At 42.8% G+C, this 18,820-nt stretch overlaps 1 protein-coding gene across 4 annotated transcripts in view; it reads left to right on the top strand.

Annotated features, from left to right (window-relative positions):
• The window catches only part of FGD4 (FYVE, RhoGEF and PH domain containing 4), a 192,554-nt gene that overhangs the window by 49,381 nt on the left and 124,353 nt on the right, over positions 1–18,820 (top strand). The window lies entirely within an intron of this gene.

Raw genomic sequence — 18,820 nt, 5'->3', positions numbered from 1 at the left:
GGCAACGTGGTTTATGATATTTATGTTTATCAATGAGGATTTATTGTCAGCCATTCTTTCTGTAGAAGCTGAACAGCATGAGGGTGTGTGTCTTCATAGGAGAGTGAGAGTTGCGGCGGGTGCAAAGGTTCTTTTGTCTTGTATTCACAAGCTTAATTTTGTATCTTTTTAAAGGTGGAGGTCTCAACAAAATCTACCTGAATTGGCTTTAAAATACCTCTTGCCAGCCTAATGTAAATTACAGTGCATTCGTGTACTAACACTCTAAGGGATATGGGAGACTTCTATGTTGCATTTCATGGGATAATAGCGAGGAAATTCATATTTAATTTGCTTTGGGGTTGCTGCTGAATTGGATGGTGCCATGAGCACAATAGATATGTGGTTTTAGGAAGGTACTTCATGCAGGAGAGATGCAGTGATGCAGGAAATACAGTGGTGACTGGACATGAGGCATATTTCTTTCTTGGGCATCAGATTCACCCCATTAGACATTATTGTGCAGCAACTTTGAACAAGTTTTCTTGGGTGTATGTGCATGTGGAAACAATTTGACATTGTTTTCATGCTTTCAAATTTTAGCAAAAGCCAGAGGAATATAGGAAAACCTTTTTCATTTTCCTGTGTGTGTGTGTGTGTGTGTGTGTTTGAGGGAGAGGGAGATGTAAGAGGTGGCAGCGTTTCTGTGATGTATGATAAATTCCCAATAGACTTTTTAAATGTACAGACACAGTTTTACTGATGGGCTGAACAAGGGGGTTTGCTTTCCTGAAATCATTATAGAACCAAAAACCTTATGAACAGCATTGCTTCTGCAAAGGATTTCCCCCCCCTTGCATCGCCACCTCCTTTGCAGCTCTTATGCTGCATTCATTTTGCTAAGACTACCATTTTTATTTGATATGTGGTGAGGGAGTAGCTTAGGCGCCTTTTAATTAAGCTGTGCCAGTCTCCTAATTCCCCCAATCCTGCTGTCTGTTGGTCCACTTGATGTGTTTGTAGGTCAGAGTCTGGGTAGAATGGGGGAAAAAATGTTCGTGATTCACTGATCTGGGAAATAACATTTGGAGGTATCAAATGTATACCATTGGGTTAAACACACACGCACAGTATAAGCATTATTAAATTCATAATGGCAGTAGTGTAAGTGATATGTGAACCTTACTTGTGTCATAGACTGCCTCCGTGATACCCTTGCAATTTCCCTAGGCCTCCTTACAAAAAGGTGACCCCTTCTCATGAAGCCCTCTGTGTAATGCATGAGGAAGTTTTTCTTGGTGACTTTTCATCTGTGCAACTCAATCTCCAGAAGGATCCAGCAGAGTTGAAATATCTTCCTGGAGCAACACAGGGCCCCTTTGCACTGTATTGGTCCTAAATGACCACTGTAGTGGTCCTAAATGAACAGGAGATCCATGTTTAATTGTAACAAGAGAGGAAGAGTCTCTTCTCAGGGATGTGCTTCATTTTTAAGGCGTATACTTTTAATTCTACCTTTTGAATAGGTATGGTTAGTGATATTTGATTTATTTGCATCTTGATCTTATGCATGTTTACTCCAAAGCAGTCCCACTGAGTTCAGTGTGACTTAAAGGTAAAGTGTGCCATCAAGTCGATTTTGACTCCTGGTGCCCACAGAGCCCTGTGGTTTTCTTTGGTAGAATACAGGAGGGTTTTACCATTGCCACCTCCTGCACAGTCTGAGACGATGCCTTTCAGCATCTTCCTATATTGCTGCTGCCTGATATAGTACCAGCGGGGATTCGAACCGGCAACCTTCTGCTTGTTAGTCAAGCACTTCCCTGCTGCGCCACTTAAGTGTGACTTACTTCCAAGTAAATGTGTGTGAGATTGCAGTCTTAGAAGTACAACTGTATCCTTCAAGCAAGTGGCACCTTCTTTTGTTGCCTGGGGAGAAGCATATGGAGATGAGCTGTAGAAGTGAGAAGGATTGAAGTTTGGGAGGGCAGCTACTCAGCTACTCATATGACCATGCCTCATTCTCTTTGATCAAAGGTGCTTTTACTTCTGCCAGGATCACAATGAAAATCTGGGCTTAGATCTACCACTGCCTTTCACTCATACCACAGTGATAGTAGCAATAGCTTGCAAAAAGGGGTTTCAAAGAGGAGAGATGGGATAGGCTTGGTTTAGGGCTGAACTAATTGTGTTGTAGGGAACACATGAATAGCCTTTTTAGTGGCTTTAAAAACATAATAGGAGGGCCTGATTCAGATTGGGACCTCAGCAGTGGAAAGAGGAAGCTAACCATGTTCCCAATGAAGATGGCATTTCTGAAACGATTTGCCCCACAAGGTAAAACATACAGGTACTCCCACTTAATGGCGCAGCAGGGGACGTAACCTGCCTAGAGAGCAGGAGGCTGTTGGTTAAAATCCCTGCTGGTGTGTTTCCCAGACTATGGGAAACTCCTATATCAGGCAGCAGTGATATAGGAAGATGCTGAAAGACATCATCTCATACTGCATGGGAGATGGCAATGGTAAACCCCTCATGGATTCTACCAAGAAAATCACATGGCTCTGTGATCACCAGGAGTTGACACCGACTCAACGGCACAACCAATCAACTTCCAGAATTGGGGATGACCTTTTTTGTCTGGAACAATTCTGCAAGTGGAAGGATTAAGGTTCTCCCCTCACCCACCCATGCCATGAACCAGACCCCCAGTTGCTGAAATTAATCTGTTCTTTTTAATCGGCTCTGAAAAATCTGTTCAACAGATCTCCTGTGTTTCATCTAGTTTTACCTTTAACTTACCTTATTTATTCATTTTTAAAATAAACTTGCCTTAAGAATATAAGCAAAGCTCCTTTGACCAGAGAGAAAGTCCAGCAGTTTTACTTTGGCTTTTTTGGGGGGTGGGGGTTAGAGAGAGAGTGACCACCCTAGGTAGATAGGTATGTATGTATTTAACATATTTCGATACCGCCCAAAACTTGCGTCTCTGGACAGTTTACAATTAAAATCATTTAAAACCAAACATTAAAAGTATTAAAACTATAAATCTGATTAAAAGCCTGGGTGAACAAATATGTCTTCAGTGCCTTTAAAAAAGTTGCCAGAGATGGAGAGGTTCTTATCCCAAAAGAGAGTGCATTCCAAAGCCCAAAGGCAGCAATGGAGAAGGCCTGTCCCCGAGTAGCCACCAGGCAAGCTGGTGGCAACCGCAGACAAACCTCTCTAGAAGATCTCAACGTGTGATAGGGACCATGGCAAAGAAGACATGCTCTTCAGAACCCAGGGCCTAAGCTGTTTCGGGCTTTATAGGTAATAACCAGCACCTTGTATTTTGTCCGGAAACTTATCGGCAGCCAGTGTAGCTCTTTCAACACAGGATGGTCTCTCCGAGATGACCCAGAGACCAACCTTGCTGCCAGATTCTGTACCAACTGCAATTTCTGGATTATGTACAAAGGCAGCCCCACATAGAGCTCATTGCAGTAGTCCAGTCTGGAGGTTACCAGCATATGTGCCACTGTTCTGAGGTCATTCATCTCAAGAAACTGATGCAGCTGGTGTATCAGACAAAGCTGATAGAAGGCACCTATGGTTTGGTTTGCGGCAATTTTCTGATCTGCTCCAAACTAAATGTTCTGTGTGATCAAGAAAACAGTTCTGTGTATGTTGCAGTTGTTAGATGTCGTCATTTTCCTTCAGACCTAGTATTATTTATTCCAAAAGAATCTTAGGCTCTCACTGACTGTTCTGTGTGTATCTTCCAAAACCTAGCAAAACAATCTGTGTTTATCCTTATGGACTACTGTATGAATGAACTTGCAACAGGAAACTTGGGCACATATACAACTCTGTTAAGCGATGAACATATTAGACCTTTAAGGAGTCAGGCATCACAGTTAACATAGATTGATTTTATGATGGTCTATATTCAATCAGTTGATTTCACCTGTGCTTACCTGCACATTGCTTGACTCCCTAGGATGGTTATTTTAGTTATTTAATCCATTTGCACCCCACATTGTGGGTAAAAAGAAAAGAAAAAAAAGAAAAGAATACTCCCAGGGTAGCCATTAGAAAGAATAAAATTCTCCAATAAATAGAGCCCAACAGCAAGTAGTGGCAGTAGCAAAATAAAAGCACACTAATCTCCAACAGAATTGGCTCAATCAATTCAGCTATTTTTTAAAAAAAAACAAAAACTCTGGGGAAATATGAACATAGGCAGCTGCCTTCTACTAAGTCAGATCCAGAGTCCCTCTAGCCCAGTATTGACTGAGCTGCTGGTGCTGGGGAGCTGTTGACTGGCAGCAGCTCTCCAGAGTGGCAGGCAGAGGCTCTTTACATCTCCTGACCCTGTTTAACTGGAGATGTTGGCACCAGTGTCCCCTCTAATAGGGATCTCCAGATGTTACTGGCTACAACATCCAGGAATTTAATCTGTGGTTGATTTTTAGATTTTTAAATGGTTTTAAGTCTTTGTATATGTGTTAAACTTGTTTTATGCTATTGTTAACCTCCCAGGGCCAAAAGTTTGGGGTGGTATATAGATAGCTAGATAGATAGATAGATACAACTCCCAGAATCCCCAGCTGCAATGGCTTTTGCTTGGGGATTATGGGAGTTGTAGTCAACAATGTCTGGGGATCCTTGTTGGAGGAAACACTGGTTGTCACCTTTGCATATTGCTGAGAAGACATGAGAGTAGGTGCCAGGCAAGGCTCCTGGGAGACCTCCACTCCAAGGCCCTTGCTGCGGTTGCCACCAAGGCAAAGACACTTGGAGAAGAGTCTCCAGTGGGTGTCTTATCACAGGGGCAGGTCCATGTGGGAAAATACAGTCCTTTAGGAATCCAGGACCTAAGGCATAAAGGGCTTTAAAGAGAGGCACTGGTGCTTTGCATGATGCTCAGAGCTGGATCAGCAGTCAGTAAAGGTGTTTCGAAAGTAGCCTAGTGTGTTTCCTAAAGCCAGTCCCTAGTGGCTGTGTTCTGTACTAACTGAAGCTTCCAAAATGTCTTCAGAGGTGATCCCATGTGTAATACATTGCAGCAGTCGAGTCTGAAGATGACCAAGGCATGGAGGAGTTTGTTTTGTTGGTTTGTTTGTTTTACATTTATATGTAATTAATTAATTTTATGTCTGAGCTGGAGGTGCCCAACAACTCCTCTTATGTGATTTGACTGGATTGGTTTCAGTTTGTGACTCCTGAGGATGTAGACAAGCTGCTTGGAGCGGTGAGGCCTGCCACTTGTTCTCTTGACCCTTGTCAAACATGGCTTGTTCGATCTAGCAGGGAGGTTGTTGTAGACAGCCTGGTGGAAATCATAAATTTAACTGGCCCTATCCACGCCCAGCACAGTACTTCCAGTGACTGTTGCTGGTGTCTATCTTATGTTTCGTTTTAGAATGTGAGCCCTTTGGGGACAGGGAGCCATCTTATTTATTTGTTATTTCTCTTTGTAAACTGCCCTGAGCTATTTTTGGAAGGGCGGTGTAGAAATCGAAATAATAATAAATGCCTCTCTGAGAGAGGGCAGGATGCCTCCTTGTCTCAAGGAGGCAATCATTAGACCTCTTCTAAAGAAGTCTGCATTAGATCTCTTGGAATTGAGCAATTATAGGCCTGTTTCCAATCTCCCATGGCTGGGCAAGGTAATTGAGAGGGTGTTGGCCCCTCAGCTCCAGGAGGTCTTGGAGGAAACTGATTATCTAGAAGCATTTCAAACTGGTTTTCGGGTGGGCTATGGGGTGGAGACAGCCTTGGTCAGTCTGATGGATGATCTCCAATTGGGAATTGACAGGAAGTGTGACTCTGTTGGTCCTTTTGGATCTCTCAGCGGCTTTTGATACTATCGACCATAGTATCCTTCTGGAACTTCTGAGGGTGTTGGGGGTGGGAGGCACTGTTTTACAGTGGCTCCGCTCCTACTTCTCGGATAGATTCCAGCTGGTGTAGATTGGAGACTGTCGCTCTTCAAAATCTGAGCTTAAGTATGGTGTTCCTCAAGGCTCCATACTTTTTCCAATGCTTCTTAACATCTACATGAAACCGCTGGGAGAGATCATCGGGGGATTTGGAGCTAGGCGTTACCAGTATGCTGATGACACCCAGATCTACTTCTCCATGTCAGCTTCTTCAGGAGCTGGCATATCCTCTCTAAATGCCTGCCTGGAAGCAGTAGTGGGCTGGATGAGGGAGAATAAACTGAAGCTGAATCCAGATAAGGCGGAGGTACTTATTGTGTGGGGTCAGAACTCTAGAGACAATTTTGATCTACTTGTTTGGGATGGGGTCACATTTCCCCAAAAGGAACAGGTTTGCAGTCTGGGAGTACTTCTGGAGTCACATCTCTCCCTGGTTTCTAAGGTTGAGGCAGTGGGGAGGGGTGCTTTCTATCAGCTTTGGCTGATACGCCAGCTGCGCCCGTTTTTTGAGCTCAATGACCTCAAAACAGTGGTACATCTGTTGGCAATCTCCAGACTTGACTTCTGTAATGCGCTCTACGTGGGGCTGCCTTTGTATGTAGTCCGGAAACTTCAGTAGGTTCAGAATGTGGCAACCAGGTTGGTCTCTGGGTCATCTTGGAGAGACCATGTTATTCCTTTACTGATGGAGCTACACTGGCTGCCAATCGGTTACCGGACAAAATACAAAGTGCTAGTTATAACTTATAAAGCCCTAAACGGCTTAGGCCCTGGATATTTAAGAGAGCGTCTTCTTCACTGCGAGCCCCACCGCCCATTCAGGTCATCTGAGGAGGTCCATCTCCAGTTACCGCCAACCCGTTTGGTGGTTACACAGAGACTGGCCTTCTCGGTCGCTGCCCCAAGATTGTGGAATGCACTCACTGCTGAGATACGATCCTCCCCATCTCTGGCAATTTTCAAAAAACACCTGAAAACCCATCTTTTCGCCCAAGCTTTCTCGGCTTCCTAAAATTTTGGGGTTTTAATTTCTGGTTTATTTTTAAACTGTTAAATTGTTTTGAAGTATTTTGTATATGTTTTTAACTGGTTTTATGCTATTGTTAACCGCCCAGATACGAAGGTTTGGGGCGGTATACAAATTTGATAAATAAATAAATTATTAATAATAAATAAAATAAATTGATAAATAATAATATCCTGCTCTTCCTCCAAGGAACTCAGAGTGGTATACGTGGTTATGTTTATCCTCACAACAACCCTTTGAGGTAGGTTAGGCTGAGGGATACATAACTGGCTCAGAGTCACCCAGTGCACTTATGACTGAATGAGGATTTGAATTCGGGTCTTCCCAATCGTAAGTCAAACACTCTAACTACTACGCCATACTGGATGAGTGAATGGACTCTATCTGTTGGGAAGGCACTGCAGCTGGTGCACCATCCTTGCCCCAGGGGCTGCTTGAGCCCCCAGTGTCAAGATTGACCAGCCACCATTCCCAGCCATGAGCCCAGTAGTTTAGGGGGAGAGCTATCCCATCCAGAATAACTGAGCAGAGACACCTTTTAAGTGGCGGATCTCTGATATTTAGCAGAGGGAGAGCAACTGGCCCTATCCAGCCCCAGCACAGTATTCCTCAAGTGGCTGTTGCTGGTATCCGCCTTCTGTTTCTTTTTAGATTGTGAGCCCTTTGGGGACAAGGGACCATCTTATTTATGTATTTTTCTATGTAAACCGCTTTGAGAACTTTGGTTGAAGAGCGGTATCTAAATATTCGGAGGAGGAGGATGGATTTAATGCCATCTCCACAGTTGGAAAGGTGCCTACCTCCAAAACTTCTGTCTTGTTAAGAATTGAGCTTTAGTTTATTGGTCCCCATCTAGTCCATGTAACAATTTTTCAGTTCCTATGCTTCACCTGAACAAGAGGAAAGAAGTAGAAGAGCTGGGTGTTATCAGCAAAGTGAGGGCACCTCACTTAATCGGCACATGACGTGCTTCAGCTCTTTGTTCTTTGTGGAAGGGACTTTCTTGGAAGCCGTGCTTTATAGATCCCCCCCCCCTTTCCTGCAGTGGACTTTCCTGTGAATATCAGCAGGAACCTATAAAGCAGGGAGTGGTATGTGTTGGGTTTTTCTCTTTCTTTTTTTCCCTTTTTGAGAATTCATGCTTCACATTAGCTAACTTTGCTGGACTGAGAAACCAGGAATGATGGGTCCAATCTGACACAAACTGTGAAACACCAAATAACCTTTCTGAACATATATTAAAGCAAGCATAGTTTTAAAAAGTGTGTTTTAGTAAACTAGAATATAAATACACTTCATGGGATGTGTATCTTCTACATCCTTTAGGTTACTAGGTCAGTCTGATTGGCACAGATGACAACTGAAAGGCCAGTCAGTGCTTAATCAACAAAAGCATCTGGCTGCGTTTGTGCATTAGCGGCTTCTACCTCCTTTATTGCACTGAGCACTTGCCTTATTCGAAATCATTTGACAATGAGTGTGAGAGAGAGAGAGGACTGTAATTTAATTAGAAAAATAAGTCAAAATTGTTCTTGGTTTTCCCTTCAGGGACTTGCTAACAAAAATAGGATGGGATATTTGAAGTACACCTACCCATACTATGTTTCCTCCACAGTACACTTAATTTTACTATGATGGTAAATCTTAATGCATTGTCTTCTCTGCTTTCCATAGACGTATGAGTTCTGAACAGTCTTAAGGATAGAAATAATTACTGTTTTGTTAAGAAACATCTTTAAAAAACAGAGTCCTGTGGCTTCTCTGTCACAGTTTGCCTCTACATCTGAATACACTGTTACATACTGTGTAACTTAAGATATAGTTACACTTTTAAGTTGAACACTGCTGCTTGGGGCAGCTTACATTACACATATAGTGTACAACTTGTTATGGGGTGGCTAAAGTAGTAGTAGTAGTAGTAGTTATTAATTAATATAGGGGCCACAGAAATCACCATCAGCCAATTACAAAAAGCAACTTTACTGGGAACAGCCTATATTCTGTGACGATATCTATAATAATAACAGCAACAATACTGATAATAAAATTCAGCCATCCCAGGTCCTTGGGAAGGATTCGATGTCTGGCTAAAACAAACCAGTCAATAATACCTGTCTGACTGTGTAATAATAATAATAATAATAATAATAATAATAATAATAAATATTGTAAACCACCCTTAGCAGCCGTAAATAAAAGAAAGACACCAGCATATAGCAAGGTTCAAACTTTATTAAGCCTGCAAGAATTCCCTCAGTTCCTGTCTTGCAATGACTGCTGTTGCCAGGGTCTGTCTCATTCTAGCTGTCAGCCCAGATGTGAACATCTTGGGTGCTTTGGGCTGAAAGGCACTTGGATATAGCACCATTAAAAAAAAACACAAAAAAACCTCCACCTCTTGTGTAGGGCTTGTACATGTGGTAGGCACGACTTGCACAAATGTGGTAGCTGCTTCTCAAGCAGCTGTGATTGTCACAGCTCTGAGCGCCATGACATGCCTATGTGTCGTTGCTGAGTGGAGGCACCTGTGCATGAAGATGGTGCTTCTTGGTGAGCACCAGATCTGTTTGTGTGAAATGTTTCCAGGGGTGGGGTGGAGGCGGCACTAGCTAGAAAGCACAGAAAATAATCAGAGGTTGACATATCATTGATTAGAAGACCCCCCCCCCCTTTTTTTAAAGTGCCCCTGAAATTGCATCCACTGCAGTTCAGAAGCCTGCATAATGCAGTTGCTGGTCCAAAGGTTATATTTTACCCTGAGAATTTTGTTCTAATAAATGTGGCTTTGGTAAAAATAGTGTTCTTTATCTGTACATCTGCTATAGGAAGCCCAATAGCTATTGTTTGCCTTGACTTGCCCCCAGTTCCTACTAATGCACTTCACAGACAGAAATTCTCTTTGAGAATTGCCGGAGGGGAATACAGAATGTTGCTTGTGCTGTGAATCTAGGCCACAAAAGATGTTAAAATTAATCTTGGTTTTCCTATAGATGGGGAAATGCTGTCATACTACTTTATCAAATGATCAAGAAATTTAATGTAGGGGCACACAACAGATGCTTAACGTATGTATCTGCTCTGCCAACCATCCCCTCCTTCAGTACATGAAAGGAAGTCTGGCATCAAGTAATTGAGTTTGACTTGACGTATAGAAGTCTAAATGAATGGCAAATAAACTGACTCAATTGTTTCGCATAAACAGACAGCCCTTTCTATTTTTCCCTTTGACACATTATTCTGGAATGTTGTTGGGCATGGCTTAGACATGTTCACTGCATTCAGGCTATCGCCCAGCAGGCTCTAATTTTTTGTTACATTTCAAGGTTTCAGTGTAAAAATTCATTGCTGCAAGTCTGTGGGATCTTAGTCCAGGGAGTTTCTCTGCCTTAAGGTTAAAGCTGGTGGCCAAGCCAGTGTGGTGGAAAAGGTATGGTCCTCTTTTATTTACACGCTTTCAACTTGCACGTAGTGATGGAGGGCTAACTTCATCAGATGTGGGAGGGCAAACTTGCTGACTGGTGTTTGTTGCTGCGGCTGAGCAAATCTTCAAATCGCTGGCATCTAAAATAGGTTGTGCTTTTACAAGTTCAGGGAGAAAGTGCTGATACCTGATTCCCTGCCTCCCTTTCCATCATCTTGTATCCCTTTTCTTTCCAAAGTAGAAATGGCCGTCTAAGACTTTAGGAATTTTTAGCTTGGATCTTGACTTGCATGAGTAAAAAGAAGCTTGCGCTGTTGTTGCAGTTGTAGTTGTATAATTATATATATAATTATATTATATGTATATTCTCACAAAGCATTTTACAAAACAAAAGGAAACGAGAAATGCACAAGGGGAATTTCTGCCCCTCCTCCAGTACAGCCTCCTGTGCCACTGAAAAGCTACTTCTGGGTGGAGGGGCCTTCCTTGCACAGTGTTGAATGGGATGCTGGGTGGAGGGGAGGCAGGATGGGCCAAAATCAGGCAAAGGAGCTTTTATGGGATTGGAAGGAAACTTGTTCAAGGTCCCTCTGCCAGCCTTCACTGGCTTTCTCCCCCATTCCCCATTCTATGCTGTTCCAGAGGTCCCCCTGACAAAGTGGCTTTGGAAGGGGCAGGGAGATGCAGAAGAGAGGCGAGACCAAAGAAGTCTGCTTGCTCAAGCTTTTTCATCTTGCTTTTCTCATGACTACTTTTCTGGGGAAAGGATGGGTTTTCAGAATGCAAGAAATGACCAGCAGATGGCGCTGCAAAGATTTCAGGTTGGCTGTCTGGAAAGAATCTGACCAGTATTCCCTCCAAGGTGTGCATGCATGCCTGCACTCACAAGATTTTTTAAAATGTCCGCTCAGTTAATTTTAGATCCTGCTCAGGTTGAATCGAGGAATGCATGGGTGCACACATTGCCTCGATGCTCCCGCCCAGAACAAAACTCATTCCACACACAGATGAAAAAAAAATTAGAGAGAACACTGAATCTGACCCAATTTTCCAGTTTTGGGAGAATTTGGGTGCCAATGCATGGTTAGCATAAAATGGTTTTTAAGAGTGCAATAGAAACTCGTATGCTACTTTTTTGCTGCTGCTCTGTACAGCAGTTGAATTTGTGTGGGTGTATAATGCTAGAAGTATTTACAGCACCAGGTGTGTATTGGTTCAGTTAGGCTTGGTGAGGAGGACCCGGGTTCAAATTCAGCTATGAAGCTTGCTGCGTGACCTTGGACCAGTCACAGGGCTGTTGTGAGGATCAAAGTAGGGGGATGGGTGGAATATAAATAACTAGCTGGGCCAGCGCAGAGCATCTGCATGCTAGTTCTCTGGCCGATCTGGGGCCCCTGCCTTCTCTCCCCCCTCCCCCAACCTTAAGCTTCCCGCTGCCACCCAGGATGGCAGCAGAGGCGCCAAAAGCTCCTTCCACGAGCCCTTCTGCCACCCAAATGACAGGTTGGGCTCTTTGTGGCCCATTCTGGGGCTCTCTGCACACACGCGCAGAGAGCCCCCAAATGGGCCGAAAATGGCCCAACCTGTTGGGGTAGCAGGAGGGCTTATGGAAGGAGCTTTTGCCACTTCTGCCACCATCCTCATGAATGTCTTCCTCTCTCCATCGCGGGGGCTGGCCGTGCTTTGGGTGCTGGTGCTGGGCTGGCCGAACCCCAGCACAGCTGCCGCCGCCGCCGCCTCCAGCCCGGAGTGTTGCTGGCCGCCTCAGCAGTGCCCATATTGGTTAAGCACAGCGAGGTTGGGGCTTAGCCTTTTTATTATGCAATATAGATAGATGCAGGCCACCGAATGTCGCTGCGGGGAAATGACTTGATTAGCAGCCCTGAGGTTGCCAATTCAAATCCCTGCTGGTATGTTTCCCAGACTATGGGAAACACCTATATCGGGCAGCAGCGATATAGGAAGATCCTGAAAGACGTCATCTCATACTGCATGGGAAATGGCAATGGTAAACCCCTCCTGTATTCTAGCAGAGACAACCACAGGGCTCTGTGGTCACCAGAAGTTGACACTGACTCGATGGAACACTTTACCTTTACTTGTAGTAGTAGTAGTAGTAGTAGTAGTAATCCTGTCGGAAATACTGAAGAATTAACCAATTGTATCTGCACACTTACAATTGAGACTCACTCACTCCACTCTAAACTTTCGCCAAGAGCTCACTAGATGGTGTTGGGCAAGCCACGTCCTCTTAGCCTCTGCTCCCAGGCTGCAGTTTGGGGATAACTCTTTCCTTAAAAGGTTGTTTGGAAGGATTACAAGATAATACATGTGAAGCACTTTGAACACTCAAAAGTCCTAAGCAAATGCAAAGTATTAATCCTAATACAGCAAGGTGAAGTGTGCATATTAATTGCTTCACTTATGAGTAGCCCCAATTGATTTCTGCAAAGCTATTTGTTACAGTTGTTATATTCAGCTGCTAACCAAAAAGATTTTACTTATTTTGAGACATTCATCTGCACATGAGAGGATGCAGAAGAGTAACAGCTGTTGTTTTGCTTTGTGCCTGTGTCTGTAAATGGAAATTTAGAAGGGATTGGGAATGTACTGAGAACAAAAAGGTTTTCTCTTATTATTTTTTGTCTTTGTCAGTCAAATTAAGTATGCATTTGTCCAGCTCCAGGGCTCCTCGGAGGGAGAGCAGGATATAAATGTGTAGTTGTAGTAGTAGTAGTAGTAGTAATACATAGCAATATTTCATAGCAATACCAGGGGATAGCAGAATAGAAGAAAAAGAAATAGAAAAAATCACAAAATACAAAGATCTACAAATTGAAATTGAAAGGCTGTGGCAGAAAAAGACCCAAATAATCCCAGTGGTCATTGGCGCCCTGGGTGCAGTTCCAAAAGACCTTGAAGACCACCTCAACACCATAGGGGCCACAGAAATCACCATCAGCCAATTACAAAAAGCAACTTTACTGGGAACAGCCTATATTCTGCGACAATATCTATCACAGCAACAACATTGATCATAAAATGCAGCCATCCCAGGTCCTTGGGAAGGACTAGATGTCTGTATAAAACAAACCAGTCAATAACACCTGTCTGACTGTATATAATAATAATAATAATAATAATAATAATAATAATATTGTACTCTTGAATCATGTACCAAACCAACCATGCTCACATCCCTTTGCTGACTTCAGTGGAGCATATGTACTCAAAACACCTTTGCTGATGTCAACCAAAGCCCAGAGCAGACACAGCAGCAAAATGTGCTGCACTGGGTATAATGGGAAAAGTACTCTATTCCGCCTTCATCCTGTTTATGATGTCTAGGTTTCTGATGAGAACCTAGGCTGCTGATCTATTAGCAATGACTATGAACTCAGCTTGGAGGAGGATGTGTGAATAGTCTGCGTGAGCCATTATTGAATTGCAATTTGTCAGCCTGTGTTAAACACACTTGGATTGGTCAGAACTAGACAAATTAAATATCAGTATTTCCAGTTTTGGTTTCAATCAGGTGTATCTTTCTATGTGTTGGAAGCTGCTCCTTTTATCTAGCTGAATGCAGTTGGCTGTTAGTAACACAAAATCAATGTCCTGTCCTTTGGAGTACATTATGCATCCTCTTCTTTATTTGCCTGTTTTGTATGTGTCTGCTCTTTTTCACTTGAGTAAGGGGCTCTTGCTTTATTACTCCAGTAGTGGATGGCGTTTCCACTTGATGCTAACAGCAGCAAATTTTCACATAATGGTCTTAGAATTATCATTGGAAGTGTAGTAATCAGACTCCCCTTCCGCTTAAGAGTTAACAGGGAGTGAACCCTTGTCTCAACTGACAGGCTGGTGAACTCCAGGGCAGCCAATCAGTACGCCAAGTGGGTGGGACCTAGAGAGCTGTTGCTGGGAATTCTGGGAACAAGAAGGGTGGTCTTTGTTAGAGATAAGTGTGTGCAGAAAGGCTTAGTGAGGGGCGATGGCATTTTGCTCCCTTATGGTCAAAGCCAGCGTGGCGGTTTCTCTCATGGAATAACTGTGTAGATCCTTGAAAGAAAAGATTTCAGGAAGCTTGTTTCTCATCAGGAATTGGGTGAGTTCAGCATAGGGAACAGTCAGATTTTGCGTTAGAAACTTATATTTCTTTGTGTGTATTTTTTTGCATATTCCCGATACTGTTCTATTACTGGTTACCTGTAACATTATTAAAACAAGAAACACTAGCCTACGCCCACCCTACCTAGGGCGTTGAAAAAGCCTATGTAAACATTTAAGCGTACATTAAGGCAACCTATTTTTGTAATTCTACTAAATATTCTTAACTGTATCTAAAAGCTGAGACAGCCTCAGATGGAAGCAGTCTGTAGTAATCGAATAAAACATTTTTAAAGTTCTTTTATTTTTACAAGCCCGTCCGAGTTGGTTTTTAATTCAGGAAAGGGTGTGTGTGAAGGGGGATTTCTCTGGTGCAAACACGTCCTCAAACATTCAGCAGCTATCAGTTTTCTCACTTGGATGTGGAAGATTTTTGTATTTTTCCAAGAGCCAAATTAAGAGTTTTTATCTTTCTGGGTTATCCCACCCCAAGCCCTGAGCGTTCTGTAGACAAAAGGGATGGTGGTGGCAGCATTTTGAACCTATTGACAATACAGAATAGTTTTAGTAGAAGCCTAGCCAGGCAGCTCAGCAGGGATGATTCAGCATTTCTTTCTCTCGCATGGGCTTGCTCTGAGGCAGAGGCTGTAATCCGCTACAGGAAGGGACCCAGTATGTCTCAAAGTCCAGCTCTCCATTCCAAAGCAGAATATTTTGTATTTCAGGGATCCCATCAGGAGCTTTCCCTGTATCTTCTTGAATTTCCAGAGGAGGAAATTCTGGGTAATTTGCTTGAAATTCTCCCTCCTAGGGAGAATATTTCTGATTATTTACTCTTAGGAAGTCCCCCCCCCTTCTGCTGAACCCAAGTTTGCCTTCCTTTTACTGTCAAGCTATGGTTGCTTCCTCTAGTTGCAGCATCATTGCTCAATAAGCAAATTCATACTACACAGGAGAAGGCAATGGTAAACCACTCCTGTGTTCTACCAAGAAAACCACATGGCTCTGTGGTCTCCATGAGTCGACACAGACTCGATGGCAGAACCTTTTCTACTTGTAAAAACCTAGGTAGGAGGCGGAGAGCATGATTATCTGTCAGGAGTCAGCTGGATTGGACCGTTTCCCTCCTACATCATTCAGATACTGGGGATAGAATCTGGGAGGGAGCATGCTTGAAAAATTGGAAGCGCAAACAGCTCCTGAAGCTGGGTAGGATGCTTGTGGTACCAGTTAATTATCATTAGAACAGGCTGAGAGTCTAAAGAAACCAGAAGTTGGGCAGGCTGTGTGAATCTGTCAATTAAGTCTGTGGTTAAGAGCACTTCAAGACAGCTGCTGAAATAGAAGGTTAGTGTGTCAGTGGAAAATACACACAGGAAGATTAAGTTGGGAGCAGGGGGAGATTAGGAACTGGCCTGCATCCAAGAGCTAAGGTAATTTTTACACACACATTTGCAGGTCCCATGTACCTTCTATTTTTCCTCTAGCCTTTCCAGATGATAGATTGATTGCACAATAAATGTGCAAGATGTTTCCCTAGTATTCAAAATGCCAGTATGTTGTTGCTTGAAAAATGTTATCCCTCCCCCCACCCCTTTCTATCACTTTCTTTGCAGTTTTGGAATGCACTATGTACTGTGGAAAACAGAAGTATTGTGGGGATGTATTGACTAGTTTTGTCATCTCTTGGGATGAGGTGATTGTCCTTTACCTGCAAATACTACTAAGTGGGTCTCAACTATTTTCAGACCTTTCTTGCTTTCTTTTTTTTAATCAATGAGTTCTGATAAGAACTAATTTGCCTACTTTCATTTTACTATAATCTTAATGGATAATTACCATCTTCACAAGTCAGCCCACTTGCGCCTCAAACCTTCATGCATCCGCCTCTTGAATTGGGGTGGATGACATTATCACAAAATGCACTGTTGAAGTGTCCCTATCTGTCACTACAAGTATTAACATGTTTGTTTTTTGTCTTGGAAGCAGTGTCTCCAGCATAAAATGACATTGACCAGACTCCTACATTGTTGACTCACTTTCCTAGCTGCCACAATCCCTAGAAGTTTACCAGAAGCCATCTTGCCACGTCAGTTACTGCTCATTTAGTAGTTCTTTCTATGAATAACCCTTTACATGTGTTAAAGCATGTTGGAATTCCACTTTTCTCCAGCCACCATATCTTGCTCTGATCAGTTTGAATGTCAGCCTGCCATCTAAGTCAGAGCCTCCCAGTCTTGGGTCCCCAGATGATGCTGGACTACAATACCAATCATCATCATAACCTGTGCTAACTGAACAAAGAGGCCCCTTTTAAAAAATGGTGGTTCTCTTTATTTAGCAGGGAGAGAGCAACTGGCCTTCTCCATCCCCAGCACAGCATCCCTCTAGTGGCTGTGTGTCTATCTTATGTTTCCTTTTTTTAGACTGTGAGCTCTTTGGGGACAGAGAGCCAGTTTGTTCGTTCATTTATGTCTATGTAAACCACTTTGGGAACTTTCTGTTGAAAAGTGGTATATAAATATTCACTGTGTTTGTATCTTATATAAATAGTCATCATATTCGTATCATCTACCCATAGTGGCCTATGGCTGGGAGACGATGGAAATTGTAGTCCAACATTTGGGGGTCCAAGGTTGGGAAGCTTTGATCTAGTCTTCACAGTTCCTCACGGTTTGGATGCCTTGCCCTTTTGAATGGAGTGCTCATGCACTGGTTTCAGTTATCATTCAAGTTGTTGAATGTCACCAGCATTGCACCCCCATCCCTGAAGGATACCATGGAATGCCTTTCTAGTCAGCCTGTTGTATTCTAAATGTGTCTCTCTTCAGTTATTTGCTTGCCCATCTTATGTTTTGTTTCCCCAGACATTTTTCAAGCTTTTTAAGAGTAGGCAAAATGTTTCTGAACTTTAGGTATAACAACTTTATTCTGCTGATTAAAACAGATGACAGCATCTCTGAATTGCTTCATCTTAGGTTTTCCTGGGTATTGAAGTATAGCTAACTGGTGTGTATTTCCCTATTTTTCTTTCCATTTTGGAAGAGGTAAACAAACAAAATGTCAGAGCATCATTTTGATGATGCATGCTGGTTTTATTATTTGGTTTAAATCTCTCCAAATACCATTTTGTCATATGTGTTGTGGTTTCTGAGTAATTAGTTGCTGTTTTGTATTTTTTGTATTGTATACAGTCTGGCTGCCCGAATCATCTTGGAGAGCCCCTGGTTGGCTGTACTCCCATCTACATGGTATTTGATTACTCTTGAGGCACTGTGGATTCTCCTTGACTGGTGTGGCATTCTTTTTTTAATCTTGAGAAGTAAAGGCAAAATGCGCTCTCTCTCTCTCTCTCTCTCTCTCTCTCTCTCTCTCTCTCTGTGTGTGTGTGTGTGTGTGTGTGTATATATATATATATATATATATATATATATATATATATATATATGTGTGTGTGTGTGTGTATGTATGTATGTATATATATATATATATATATATATATATATATATATATATATATATAAACTGCACACAGTACAGAGATTTTTCTTGGCAAACTGCAGCTATATTATAAAATACATCAAGCGCTGCAACACTGACTTGCTTCTTAAGAGGCATTGTGGTGGGATGTTGGGAGCTAGTTTGGACAGAGGCAGCTTTATGTAGGAAGTTACTACAACATATAAATCTACAAGTTTGAAAATTGTGGTCAGGATGAGGCTTTCCCTATTCTTAGCGGAGGCCTGCAGCTTTAACCAAGCTTCCTGATAATAGAAGCCTGTATTTCTGCATGACCCTTCAGGGCAGCACGCTGCTGCTGCTTGCTAAATGCCCTTTTGTTTCGGTCCGGAATAGAGTAGTTGCATGTCTTGCAAGCCTATTTCCTCTCTTGACTGACTGAAGCAAACAATGTGTTGCCCTCATTTGGTTTCAAAAGGCTGGAGCTCTGCCATGATCCCTCGTTCATCTGCCTATACTGTGGCAAACTAGACATGCAGCGTGCTCTGTGTTACAGCTATTTACCTGTTAGGTCGCCTGCTATTTTTGATTGCTCTTTTTATTCTGCACAAGTTATGAGGACTCTGGCATCACCAATACCCAACGAAACACCCTACAGCAGGACTGCACAACTTCAGCCCTCCAGCTGGTGGACTACAACTCCTATCATCCCTAATTATTGGTCACTGGAGGACTGCTGGGGGGCTGGAATCATGCCCTCCCCACTGACACACGTCTGAGTACTCCTTAGATACCTAATCAATCAGGCAGTTCAAATAAGAATTGAACTCACTTGTGGTGTAGATGGTGTTTTGGTATAGGTGTGATACTATATACGGAGAAATTAAATACTGTTCAGGC

This window comes from Hemicordylus capensis, chromosome 5 (assembly GCF_027244095.1).
Source record: "Hemicordylus capensis ecotype Gifberg chromosome 5, rHemCap1.1.pri, whole genome shotgun sequence".
Lineage (NCBI taxonomy): Eukaryota > Metazoa > Chordata > Lepidosauria > Squamata > Cordylidae > Hemicordylus > Hemicordylus capensis.
This window is presented reverse-complemented; position numbering and strand designations above follow the sequence as displayed.